At 42.8% G+C, this 12,851-nt stretch overlaps 1 pseudogene; it reads left to right on the forward strand.

Annotated features, from left to right (window-relative positions):
• The first annotated feature begins 2,900 nt into the window (after window positions 1-2,900).
• LOC125937799 (glyceraldehyde-3-phosphate dehydrogenase-like) lies at window positions 2,901-4,386 on the forward strand (annotated as a pseudogene).
• Window positions 4,387-12,851: the final 8,465 nt, after the last annotated feature.

The following is a 12,851-nucleotide window of genomic DNA, read 5'->3' on the forward strand; positions in this document are numbered from 1 at the left end:
GCTTGATGACAATCTTCTAGAATTAAAGCCACAAACCACATATATAAATAGCCTGGTGAACAAAAGGCCCAGAACATTCTGCTGCCACCAAAAACTAGATGCTGTATTTGCAATGCCCCCAAGAACTTGACTGCAATTGCACCTGTCGCTCAGACCCGCACCACTAATGTCTCTTTTGCATCAGGAACTCATTTTGTAACCCATGCTGCCCCCAAGGCCATAAGGCTGTGACGCACCCTTGCCAGCATAATAGGTGTCCTGCACAAAGCCCGTTTCCTCCTGGGGTCCACTTCTGATTTGGAGATTGGCCTGGGTGCAACTGGTTGGTGGAGTTTCAGAGACTGCAGAATGTGTACATCCACAAACATGAAAAGTATTCCAGGGGCGCCTGGGTGGCTCAGTTGGTTGAGCATCCGACTTCGGCTCAGGTCACGATCTCATGGTTCACAAGTTCGAGCCCCACGTCAAGCTCTGTGGTGACAGCACAGAGCCTGGAGTCTGCCTTGGATTCTGTGTCTCCCTCTCTTTCTACCCCTCCCGGTTCATACTCTGTCTCTCTCTCTCAAATAAATAAATAAATAAATAAATAAGAAAAGTATTCCAAAGGAGTTGGCAAACCAGAAAACATGACAAATGTCCACTAAAGTGTCTGTCAGTTGGAGATACCTAATACATTATGGCACATGCATACATTAGAATACTATGCAGTTCTTGAACAAAGTAAGGTAGTGTAAAGACTAATTATGTTGGGGAACCTTCAAGATATAATTAATGTGCATTATGTTCTATCATTTGTACTCTAAAAGAGCTGTACATATTTATATATTCGTCCATGTATACAAAAGTCTGGAAAGGTACACAAGAAACTGGTAACAATGGTGGCTTCTAGAGAAGGGAAAAAGGAGACGAGGATGGATGGGGACCTTATTGGTCTGAGTTCTACATATGCCACATGCATCTATAATCTATTCGAAAACTTTTTTTTAATGTTTATTTTTGAAAGAGAGAGAGAGTGAGACAGCGTGTGTGCACATGAGTGGGGGAGGGGAAGAGAGAGAGGGGGACAGAGAATCTCAAGCAGGCCTTGCTGTCAGCACAGAGCCCAATGTGGGGCTTGAACCCACAAACCATGAGATCATGACCTGACAGAAGTCAAGAGTTGGACACTTAACCGACTGAGCCACACAGGCACACCTCAAAATTCTAAAAAGTAAAAATGTTTGCCACATATACAAACTGTGGCCATCAAACATTTGATAAACTGTATTAATTTTAGAATGTTTGGAAGCAGAACCAACCAATAGTGGGTATTATTAAAAGTGGGGTGCCTGGGTGGCTCAGTTGGTTAAGCGTCCAGCTGTTGATTTCAGCTCAGATCATGATCTCAGTTTGTGAGATCGTAGGGCTCTGTGCTGACGGGGCGGAGCCTACTTGGAATTCTCTCTCTCTCCCTCGCTCTCTGACCCTCCCCCACTTGCTTTCACCAGGCATGCGCCCCGTGTGCCTGTCTCAAAACAAACAAACAAACAAACTTAAAAAAAAAAGAAAGTAGTAGCACAAACGCCACTGATGCTGAGCCTCAACTTCTTCTGGGCTAAAGGTTACTTATCTTATACCCACAGTTGTGAAACAGCGTCCATCTTTCCCATAAAATTGGCCTGCCTGGCTAGCACTCCCCATGCAGCCAGTTCAGATCTCTGAAGCTGTCAGTGACATTGAGGACACAGAGAACTGTTCATAGTTATTCCATCCTAAGGAGCAAGAAGCAGTCCCCTGCCCACCTCCAAAGTCCGTGGGAAGGTTTCGGTGATTCTTTTGTGAGAAGTTGAGAAAGATCCATGCGATACTACTAGGCCAGGAGATGGTATAACAAGATAGTTTTGCTGATCTGGACAGGAGATTGGGCCTGTGAACCACAGCCATTTTAACACCGAGCGAGACTCAAAATACCTTCGGGTGAATCGTTTGGGAGGCTTCCAGCAGCATAAACAGAGTGCCCAACTAAAAGAGGCGTAAACAGCGAGGACATTCATTTTTTCACAAAACAAGAAGTCTGGCAAAGAGAATTCCAGAGCTGCCTCATTCAGAAGTTCAACAATGGCAGAGTTCTGGCTCGGTCTCTCTGATTTCCTCATGACTTTTTCTTCATGGTGACAAAGTGACTGTTGCTGGTCCCAGCACCATATCCTCACATGAGCTTACTGAAGGCACGAAGCATGAAGAACTTTCCGCATTGCTTGCTCTCGTGCTTTCTCTCCCTTGCTCACAGGCTGGCTCTCCTGTTTAAAAAAAAAAAAAAAAAAATTTTAATGTTTTTATTTATTTTTGAGACAGAGAGAGACAGAACATGAGCAGGGGAGGGGCAGAGAGAGAGAGGGAGACACAGAATCTGAAGCAGGCTCCAGGCTCCGAGCTGTCAGCACAGAGCCCGACGTGGGGCTCGAACTCACAGAGTGTGAGATCATGACCTGAAGCTGAAGCCAAGCGCTTAACTGACCGAGCCACCCAGGCACTCCCAGCTCTCCTGTTTTTAATCAGGGAGGAAAATCTTTCCCAGAAGCCCCCAGAAGATTTCTTCCCCAGATGCAATCGGTCGGAAGTGTGCTATATGCCCACCTCCAAACCAATCCCTAGCAAGGGGAGAAGGAATTACCATGTTTGTCTTAACCAATCACAGTTCATCCTCGGAAGGAGGTGGTGAATAGGGCTGCAAATTCCTTGTTTGTCTGAAATTCAGTTTTAACTGGGTGTGTTTATATTTTTTGTCTGAGACTCTGGCAATGGTGCTGGGTGACACCTTCCTCATTTCTGAGTCTGTTGCCAGACCATACTTCACAAAATCAGCGTTTCATTAGCAAGAATAAGACAGTAGTGCCTAAAAGTAGCAACCAACCATCTGCCTCCTTGCTTTACAAGATTTCCTTTAACTTCTGTTCAAGAAAGTCCTGGCTCCTTTTGGCTCTCTGCCCCTCCCTGTTTGACAACAGCTGTGTCCCTGAGACATGATGGTGAAGGCCCAAGTAAATGACTTTGACTCTGTTGGGTGTCTGGTCACCAAGACTGCTATTAACTCTGGCAAAGTAAATCTTGTCTCTACCAATAACAGCTTCGTTGACCTCAACTACATGGTCTACTTGGTCCAGTATGATTCCACCCATGGAAAGTTCAATGGCACAGTCCGGACTGAGAATGAGAAACTTGTCATTGATGGAAAGCCTATCTCAGTCTCCCTGGAGTAAGATCTCACTAACATCCAACGGAGTGAGGTTGGTGCTGAATTTATTGTGGAACCCACTGGTATCTTCACTACTCTGGAGAAGGCTGGGGCTCATTTGGAGGGTGGAGTCAAAAGGGTCATCATCTCTGCCTCTTCTGCTGATGCCCCCATATTTGTGATGGACTTGAACCAAGAGAAAGAGGTATGACAACTTTCTCAAGATAGTCAGCAACGCCTCTTGCACCACTAACCGCTTGAGCCCCTGGCCAAGGTCGTCCGTAACAACTTTGGCATCGCGGAGGGAATCATGACCACAGTACATGTCGCTACAGCCACCCAGAAAACCATAGATGGCCTCTCTGAGAAGCTATGTCATGATGGCTAAGAAGCCAGCCAGAACATCATCCCTGCTTCTCCTGGTATTGCCAAGACTGTGAGCAAGATCATCCCTGAGCTGAACGGGAAATTCACTAGCATGACTTTCCGTATCCCCACCCATAATGTGTTGGTCATGGACTTGACCTACCATTTGAAGAAAGCTGCCAAATAGGACAACATCAAAAAGATGGTGAAGCAGGCATCAGAGGGCCCTCTCAAGTGCATCCTGGGCTACACTAAGGACCAGTTTCCTGCAGCTTTAACGGTGACACCCACTCTTCCACCTTTATTTAATGTGGTTTTCAAAAATTTTTAATGTGTATTTATTTTTGAGAGAGAGAGACAGAGCATGAGTGGAGGAGGGGCAGAAAGAGAGGGAGACACAGAATCCGAAGCAGGCTCCAGGCTCTGAGCTGTCAACACAGAGCCCGATGCGGGGCTGGAACTCACGAACTGTGAGATCAAGACCTGAGCCAAAGTGGGATGCTTAACTGACTGAGCCACCCAGGCGTCCTTCCCACTCTTCCACTTTTGGCGCTGGGGCTGACATTGCCTTCAATGACCATTTTGTCAAGCTTATTTCCTTTGATGAAAATGAATCTGTCTCTAGCAATAGGGCGATGGACACATGGACTCCAAGGAATAAGAACCCTGGGAACACCAGCCCCAGGGAGAGGCATGTGAGCAAGACAGAAGCCCTCAGCTGCTGGGGTGTCCTTGCCCTACAGGGGTCCCTCGACATACTGAAAAATCGCTTGTCCTCAACACAGTTTCCATTCCAAACCCCCTGAAGAAGGGGAGGCATTTAGGGAGCCCTACCTGTCACGTACCATCAATAAGGACACTAAGAAAGAAAGCCCTGGTTTACATGGCCCGGAGTTTCCACAGAAACACAAAGGCACCCAATTCTGTCTGTATGTCTATCTCTCTTTCTGTGTATTGGTGGTGTGCTGGAGTGAGATACAAGATCACAGTTTTATAGTATTACAGAGTAAAAGCTCAATTTTCAGGGTCAGCTGGCAAAGATGAACAGTGACAGAGGAAGATGCGAGTAGAGCATGTTACAACCTGCAATTGACATCTGGGGGATCCAAAGGTTTAAAAGCCACCACCCAGTGTGCTTCAGTTTTTCTGTGGGGCATCTAAAGAAGGGGGAAACAACAGCCCAGCTGCTTCCTGAGACTCTGGCGTTTTTGTGGAACTTGATGTGATCTTGATGTGGAAGATTTGAGTATTACTGCCTCTTTCTTTTTTTTTTCTTTTTTTTTTTTCAATATATGAAATTTATTGTCAAATTGGTTTCCATATTTCACCCAGTGCTCATCCCAAATATTACTGCCTTTTTCAAAGACTGCTTGAGACCGAAGATCACAGTGCCATAGAAATGAGAGAGAACAGGAATGTTTCCTTTGGGAGTCAGTGCTATTTCAACACAAGTTTTACGCGTTTATGTGAGGGGATGATTATGACGTAAGTAATGAAAAGGCATTTCTGGGGCTTGATTTTAAGTGTGATTCCTGGGACTCTACTGATAGATACACGCAGACCTACAACTCCTTTGCTGAGTCACCAGCTTACCACTGCTAGGGGGCTGCCCCAGCTCCCACAGGCCCGTATAAAACTGTTGGTTTGCCAGACTCTCATGAACTCTGGCCCATAGCCTAGGCAGCTGTTGGAAATTCTGGCTGACAGACCGGAAACCGCGAGGCAACTCTTTTTAGGGTGTCCCCTCTGGGAGTCAAAAATCAAATGGCTTGCATGGACATCCTTACTGGGATCCTATCTGCTAAACATCTATATTTTCTCAGGTTGGCTAGTGATAAACTTTAGATATATTCATGAGAAAATAGTATCCATTTCCTCAACTATATTTATGTTGTAGACTTGATTAAAGAACAGCTGTGTCAGTTAATGTGACAGATTGTGCATTTATCCGTTTCCCTTCCAAATCCCCACTGTAATAACAGTAAAGAAATAAAAAGACCATAAACCTATAGGGCTAAAGAGGGGGGAGGAGATGATAAGAGTTAAGAAATGTCAACACAGGGGCTCCTGGGTGGCTCAGTCGGTTTAGCCTCTGACTCTTGATCTCAGCTCAGGTCATGATCTCACGGTTTCTGAGTTCAAGCTCCACAGCAGCCTCTCCACTGATGGCCTGGAGCCTGCCTGGGATTCTGTTTCTCCTCTCTGCCCCTCCCCTGCTTGTGCGTGCACTCTCTCTCTCTCTCTTCCTCAAAATAAATAAATAAACTTTAAAAAATTATATAAAAAAAAAAAAAAAAAGAAAGAAACGTCAACACAACTCTGGAAAACGAAAGCCGGGGGAGGAGTAATATAACTGATTTAGTAGAACGGAGAAGCTTAAGCCTAAGGGCGCTCATGGGAGGGAGGGCTGCTGCAGGTGGAGGTAGGGAGTGGAGGGCACACCAATAAAGAGAAAGCTAATTGGGCAGCAGGAACCGAAGGTACGGTGTCTGTCTGCAACCACTGATTGGTTCTTGTCCCTACCTTTTTGCCTTTCCGGGATGTTACGTAAATGGAATCGTACCTACCATGTGTAAGGTTTTTTCAATTTTTTTTTTTTAACACTTATTTATTTTTGAGAGATGGAGCGAGACAGAGCACGAGGGGCGGGGGGAGGGGCAGAGAGAGGGGGGTCACAGAATCCGAAGCAGGCTCCAGGTTCTGAGCTGTCAGCGTAGAGCCCTAGAGCCCGACGTGGGGTTCGAACCCACGGACTGCGAGATCATGACCTGAGCCAAAGCTGGATGCTTAACGACTGAGCCACCAGGCGCCCCCTGTAAGTTTCTGAATCTGGCTTCTTTCATTGAGCATAATGCATTTGAGAGTTATTTGTGTTGTGGTAACAGTGCCATTTTCCTAATGACTAACTAGCGACCCATTTTATAGATGTGCTACAATTTTTTGGACTGTTTCCAGGTTTTGGTGATGACAAACAATGCTACTGTCAACATTTGTGAAGTGGTTTTCAGTTATTCTGTAAATACAGGCTTTTATTTCACTTGGGCAAATAACATGGGGTGAGATTTCTGGGTTCTGTGGTATGTGTGTGTTTAAGTTTGTAGGAAACCTTCGAACTCTTCTCCAGAGTGGCTGAACTATTCTACACCCTCCTGAGCAATATGTGACAATTTTGGTTCCTCCACATTCTTAACAGCCCTCTGTATTGTCATATGTATTTTGTTTTATTTCTTTATTTTTTTAACTTTAGCCACTCTAACAGGTAGATGGTGATATCTTAGTGTGTGTGTGTATGTGTGTGTTTAAGCATAAAATTCAATAGTTTTTAGTATATTCACAAAGTTGTGCAACCACCACCACTATCTTATTCTAGAACATTTCCATCAGTCCCTGCTTGGACTGAATTGACCCACAAGTTCATGTTGAAGTCCTCTTCCTCAAGTTGAAGGTATTTGGAGATTGGGATCTTTGGGAAGTAATTAGAGACAGATGAGGTTATGAGGGTGGGGTCCCCCTGATGGGATTCGTGCACTTATAAGAAGAGGTAGAGGGGCGCCTGGGTGGCTCAGTTGGTTGCGCGTCTGACTGCATCTCAGGTCGAAATCTCGCGGTCTGTGAGTTCGAGCCCCACGTCAGGCTCCGTGCCCATCGCTGGGAGCCTGTTACGGATTCTGTGCCTGCCGCTCTCTGACCCTCTCCCGTCCGTTGTCTGTGCCAAAAAAGTAAATAAAGGTTAAAAACAAAATTAAAAAAAAAAAAGAAAGAAGAGGTGGAGAGGATTCTCTCTCCATATGCACACACCAGGAGTTGCAGAATAAAACCTACTTTGCCAGCACCTTGATCTTAGACTTCCCAGTCTCTAGATGCATGAAAAAGAAATTTCTGTTGTTTAGGCCACCCAATCTACAGTATTTTGCTATGACAGCTGCAGTTGATTAAGATAACCCACAGCAGAAGCCCTGTCACTACTAATCCCCTCTACACCCATCCTCTGACAATAACTAATCGACTTTTTGTCTCTATGGATTTGCCTCTGCTGGACAATCATATAAATGGGATCATATCATGCAGTACGTGGCCTTTCGTGTCTGGCTTCATTCACCTAGCATAATGCTTTCAGGGCTTATGCATGTTGTAGTGCGCATCATAGTTCATTCCTTGTCACGGCCGCGTGGTATCCCCTTGGGTGGAAATACATTTTGTTCCTCCATTCATCACTCACGTATTTAGGTTATTTCTACATACTGGCTAGTATGAATAATGCTGCTATGAATATTCAAGTGCAAGTAAGTCTTTGTGTGAACGTGTTTTCAGTTCTCTTGGGTGTATACCTAAGAGTAGATTTGCAGGATCGTGTGGTGATTTATGTTTAAGTTTTTGAGGAACGGCCAACCTGTTTTCCACACCAACTGGGCCATTTTACGTTCCCATCAGTGGTGTATTGGAGTTCCGGTGTTTCCACATCCTCATCAACACTTGTTGTTGTCTGTATTTTTTTATTGTAGCCACTTTCTTGGTTATGAAGTGGTATACTATTATGATTTTTTTAGTATTTATTATTTTTTGTGTGGGAGAGCATGAGTGGGGGAGGTACAGAGAGAGAGGGACAGAGGATCCAAAGCGGGCTCTGCGCTGACAGGCCGACAGCAGAACCTCGAACTCATGAACCTCAAGATCAAGACCTGAGCCGAAGTTGGACGCTCAACTGACTGAGCCCCTACCGTTATGATGTCCAGATGCCCCCACCATTATGATTTGGATTTGCAGTTTCCTAGCGACTAATGACTTTGAGCATTTTTTCATGTACTTATTTGCCATCCATGTAGCTTCTTTGGTGAATTGTCAGTTCAAATCTTTGCCCTTTTTAAAAAAAAATGTTAATTCCACTATAGTTAACACACGGTGTTATATTAGGTCCAGGTGTCCAATATAGTGATTCAACAATTCTATACATTACTCGTGCTCAGCGTAAGTATACTCTTAATTCCCTTTATCTATTTCACCATTTCACCCATCGCCTCACCAGCCTCCCCTCTGGTAACCATCAATTTGTTCTCCATACTTAAAAATCTGTTTTTTGTTTGTTTGTTTCCTTTTTTCTTTGTTCATTTGTTTTTCTTTCTTAAATTCCGTATGTGAGTGAAATCATATGGTATTTGTCTTTCTCTGACTGACTGATTTCACTTAACATTACACTCTCTGGCTCCATCCATGTTGTTCCAAATGGCAAGATTGCATTATTTTTTTATGGCTGAGTAACATTTCATTGTATGTATATACCACATCTTAACTCATTCATCTATGGATGGGCACTTGGGCTGCTTCCATAACATAACTATCGTAAATAACGCTGCAATAAACATAGAGGTGCATAGATATTTTTTGAATTAGTGTTTTCATAATTCTTTGGGTAAATACCCATTAGTGGAATTACCGGATCATATGGTAATTCTATTTTTAATTTTTTGAGGAATCTCCATACCGTTTTCCACAGGGGCTGCACCAGTTTGCATTCCTACCAACAGTGCACGAGGGTTCCTTTTTCTCCACATCCTCGTCAACACTTGTCTCCTGTGTTTTTGATTTTAGTCATTCTGACTGGTGTGAGGTAATATGTCACTGTGGTTTTGATTTGCATTTCCCTGATGATGAGTGATGGTGAGCATCTTTTCCTGTGTCTGTTGGCTATTTGTATGTCTTCTTTACAGAAATATCTGTTCATGTCTTCTGCCCATTTTTAATTGGATTATTTGTGTGTGTGTGTGTGTGTGTGTGTATGTGTGTGTTGAGTTGTATTAAGTTCTTTATGTATTTTGGATACTATCCCTTTATTGGATATTTCATTTGCAAATATCTTTTCCCACTCAGCAGGTTGTCTTTTAGTTCTGTTGATTGTTTCTTTTGCTGTGTAGAAGCTTTTTATTTTTATTTTTTTCAGAGAAAGAGAGCAGAGGATGGGGGCAGAGGGAAAGAGAGAGAATCTTAAACAGGTTCCACACTCAGCACCAAGCCCAATGCGAGGGCTCGATCCCATGACCCTGGGGTCATGACCTGGGCCAAAATCAAGAGTTGGATGCTCAGTCAACTGAGCCACCCAGGCGCCCCAGAAGCTTTTTATTTTAATGTAGTCCCAATGGGTTTTTTCTTTTTTTGCTTTTGTTTCCCTTGTATCAGGAGACATACCTAGAAAAATACTGCTATAGCCAATGTCAAAGAAATTGTTGTCGGTGCTGTCTTCTAAAATTTTATATTTCCAAATTTTTGCCCATTTAAAAAAATTGATTTCTTTGTAATTGCATTCTGAAAGTTCCTTATATATCTTGGATTCAAGTCCTTTGTCTAATTTGTGATTTTTAAATTTTTTCTTCCCATCTCTGAATTGTCTTTTCATTCTCTCTCTCTCTTTTTTTAATATTTATTTATTTATTTTTGGGAGAGCACAAGCAGGGGAGGAGCAGAAGCAGAGAGAGGGAGACAGAGGATGTGAAGTGGTCTCTGCACTGACAGGGTGACAGCAGTGAGCCTGATGTGAGGCTTGAACTCACAAACTGTGAGATCATGACCTGAGCTGAACTTGGATGCTCAACCCACTGAGCCACCCAGGCACCCCTGAATTGTCTTTTCATTGTCCTAAGAGTATTCTTCACAGGGGTGCCTGGGTGGCTCAGTCAATTGTGCATCCAACTCTTGATTTCATGATCCCGCACTCAGGATTAGGCTCCACACTAAACATGGAGCCTGTTTAAGATTCTTTCTCCCTCTTCCCCTCCCTCTCCCTCTCTCTCTCTATCCCTCTGCCCCCCACCCTCACTCATGCTCTCTCCCTGTCTCTGGCTCTCAAATACAAAAAGAAGAGGAAAAAAACTTCCAGGAGTTTGGAACCTTATATTAAAAAAAGAGTATTCTTCACAGAGTCAGTTTTAAGTCCTGAAATCCCATCTATCAAGTTTTTCTTCTATAAGGCCTTTGGTGTCATTTCTTAGAACTCTTTGCCTAAGTCCAGGTTACCAAGATTCCCTACTGTGTTTTCTTCTAAAGTTTTTAAACTTTTAGATTTCATATTTAAATTCATGATCCATTTTGAGTTAAATTTGTATAAAATGTGAAGTTTGGGTGGTGGCTTATTTTGCTTTGTAAATGGCTGTCCAGTTATTCCACCACCATTTGTTCAAAAGACAATCATTTCTCCATTGAATTGCCTCTGCACTTTTGTCAAAAATCAATTGTGTGGGTCTATTTTTGGACTCTGTGTCCTGTTCCATTGACCTGTGTGCCTATCCTGTAACCTAATACCACACTGGTTCTGGTTTTGATATTAAGGTAATTGCATTTGGACTGAAAGCTTGTTTCCCTCAAAATTCATGTTGAAATACTAACGACCAGTGTGGTGGTATTAGGAGGTAGGGCCTTTGGGAGGTAATTAGGTGATAAAGTGAAGCCTTCTTTAATGATATTAAGGCCGTTAGATCACAAAGAACTCTCTTGCACCCCTGCTACCATATGAGGACAGAATGAGAAGACAGCAGTCTATAACCCAGAAGAGGGCCTTCACCAGAATTTTAACCATGCTAACACCCCAGTCTTGGACTTACAGACTCAATACCTGTGAGAAGTAAATTTCTGTTGTTTATAAGCCACCCAGTTTATGCTATTTCATTATAGCAGCCCGACCTGAGACAAAAATATTGGTTTCATAAATGGCTTGGGATGTGCTTCCTTCTCTTCTATCTTCTGGAAGAGATTATGTCAAATTTGTATTATTTCTTACTTAAATATTTGCTAGTTAAACCATCTGAGCCTGGAGTTTTCTTTGTTGGAAGGCTTTCCCCAATGAATTCAATTTCTTTGATAAATGTGGGACTATTTAGCTCATCTATTTCTTCTTGAACAGGTTTTGGTAATTTGTATCTTTTAACAAATCAGTCCATTTCATCTAAGTCATCAAATTTATAGGCATAGAGGGTTTTGATTTTTTTTTTTTTTTTTTTTGGTAGTATTCTCTGATACACTTAATGTCTGTAGGGTCTGTAGAGTCTGTAGTGATATCTCCCTTTTTATTCCTATATGGATGATTTGTGTATTCTTTTTTCAGTCTGGCTACAGGTTTATCAATTTTATTATTCTTCCCCAAAAACTAGCTTTTAATTTTATTGATTTTCTCTGTTGTGTTTTTGTTTTCAATTGTATTGATTTCTGCTCTTTATTTTCCCTTGCATGCTTTCAGTTGAATTTGTTCTTTTTTTTTGTTTATTTATTTTTGAGAGAGACAGAGACAGCACGAGTGGGGGAGGGGCAGAGAGAGAGAAAGAGAGAGAAAGGAGAGAGAGAGAGAATCCCAAGCAAACTCTGCACCGCCAGTGCAGAACCTGATGCAGGGCTCGAACCCACAAAGCCATGAGATCATGGCCTGAACCAAAACCAAGAGTCAGATGTTTAACTGACTGAGCCACCCAGGCACTCTGAATTTGCTTTTATTTTTAATTTTTTAAAAAATTTCTTAAGGTGGAAGCTTAGATGATTTTAGATCATTTTTTCTAATAAAAGTTTTTCATGCCATAAATTTCCTTCTAAGCACTGCTTTGCATTTCACAGGTTTTTTTTTTTTTTAACTTCCAATGTTTTTATTTATTTTTGAGAGAAAGAGAGAGTGCACAAGTGGGGAAGTGGCAGAGAGAGAGGTGGGATAGAGGATCTGAAGCAGGCTTCACATTGACAGCAAAGAGCCCAATGTGACACTTGAACCCATGAGCCACAAGATCATGACCTCAGCCAAAGTTGGATGCTCAACCAACTGAGCCACCCAGGTGCCCCTGCATTTCACAAGTTTTAATATGCTGTATTTTCATTTTAATTTAGCTCAAATATTTTCTCTCTAATTTCACTGAAGAGTTCTCCTTTGACACATGGGTTATTTAGAAGTTATCCAATTATTAGGGAATTGTCCAGATATTTTTGTTATTGTTTTTAATCTAATTCTATTGAGTTCATAAAATGTACTTTGTGTGATTTTAATTTTTAATTTTTTTTTCAACGTTTTTTATTTATTTTTGGGACAGAGAGAGACAGAGCATGAACGGGGGAGGGGCAGAGAGAGAGGGAGACACAGAATCGGAAACAGGCTCCAGGCTCTGAGCCATCAGCCCAGAGCCCGACGCGGGGCTCGAACTCACGGACCAGGAGATCGTGACCTGGCTGAAGTCCGACGCTTAACAGACTGCGCCACCCAGGCGCCCCTGTGTGATTTTAATTTTTAATAATTTGTAAAGATTTATTT

This window comes from Panthera uncia (assembly GCF_023721935.1).
Source record: "Panthera uncia isolate 11264 chromosome A3 unlocalized genomic scaffold, Puncia_PCG_1.0 HiC_scaffold_12, whole genome shotgun sequence".
In the NCBI taxonomy this organism is placed as follows: Eukaryota; Metazoa; Chordata; class Mammalia; order Carnivora; family Felidae; genus Panthera; species Panthera uncia.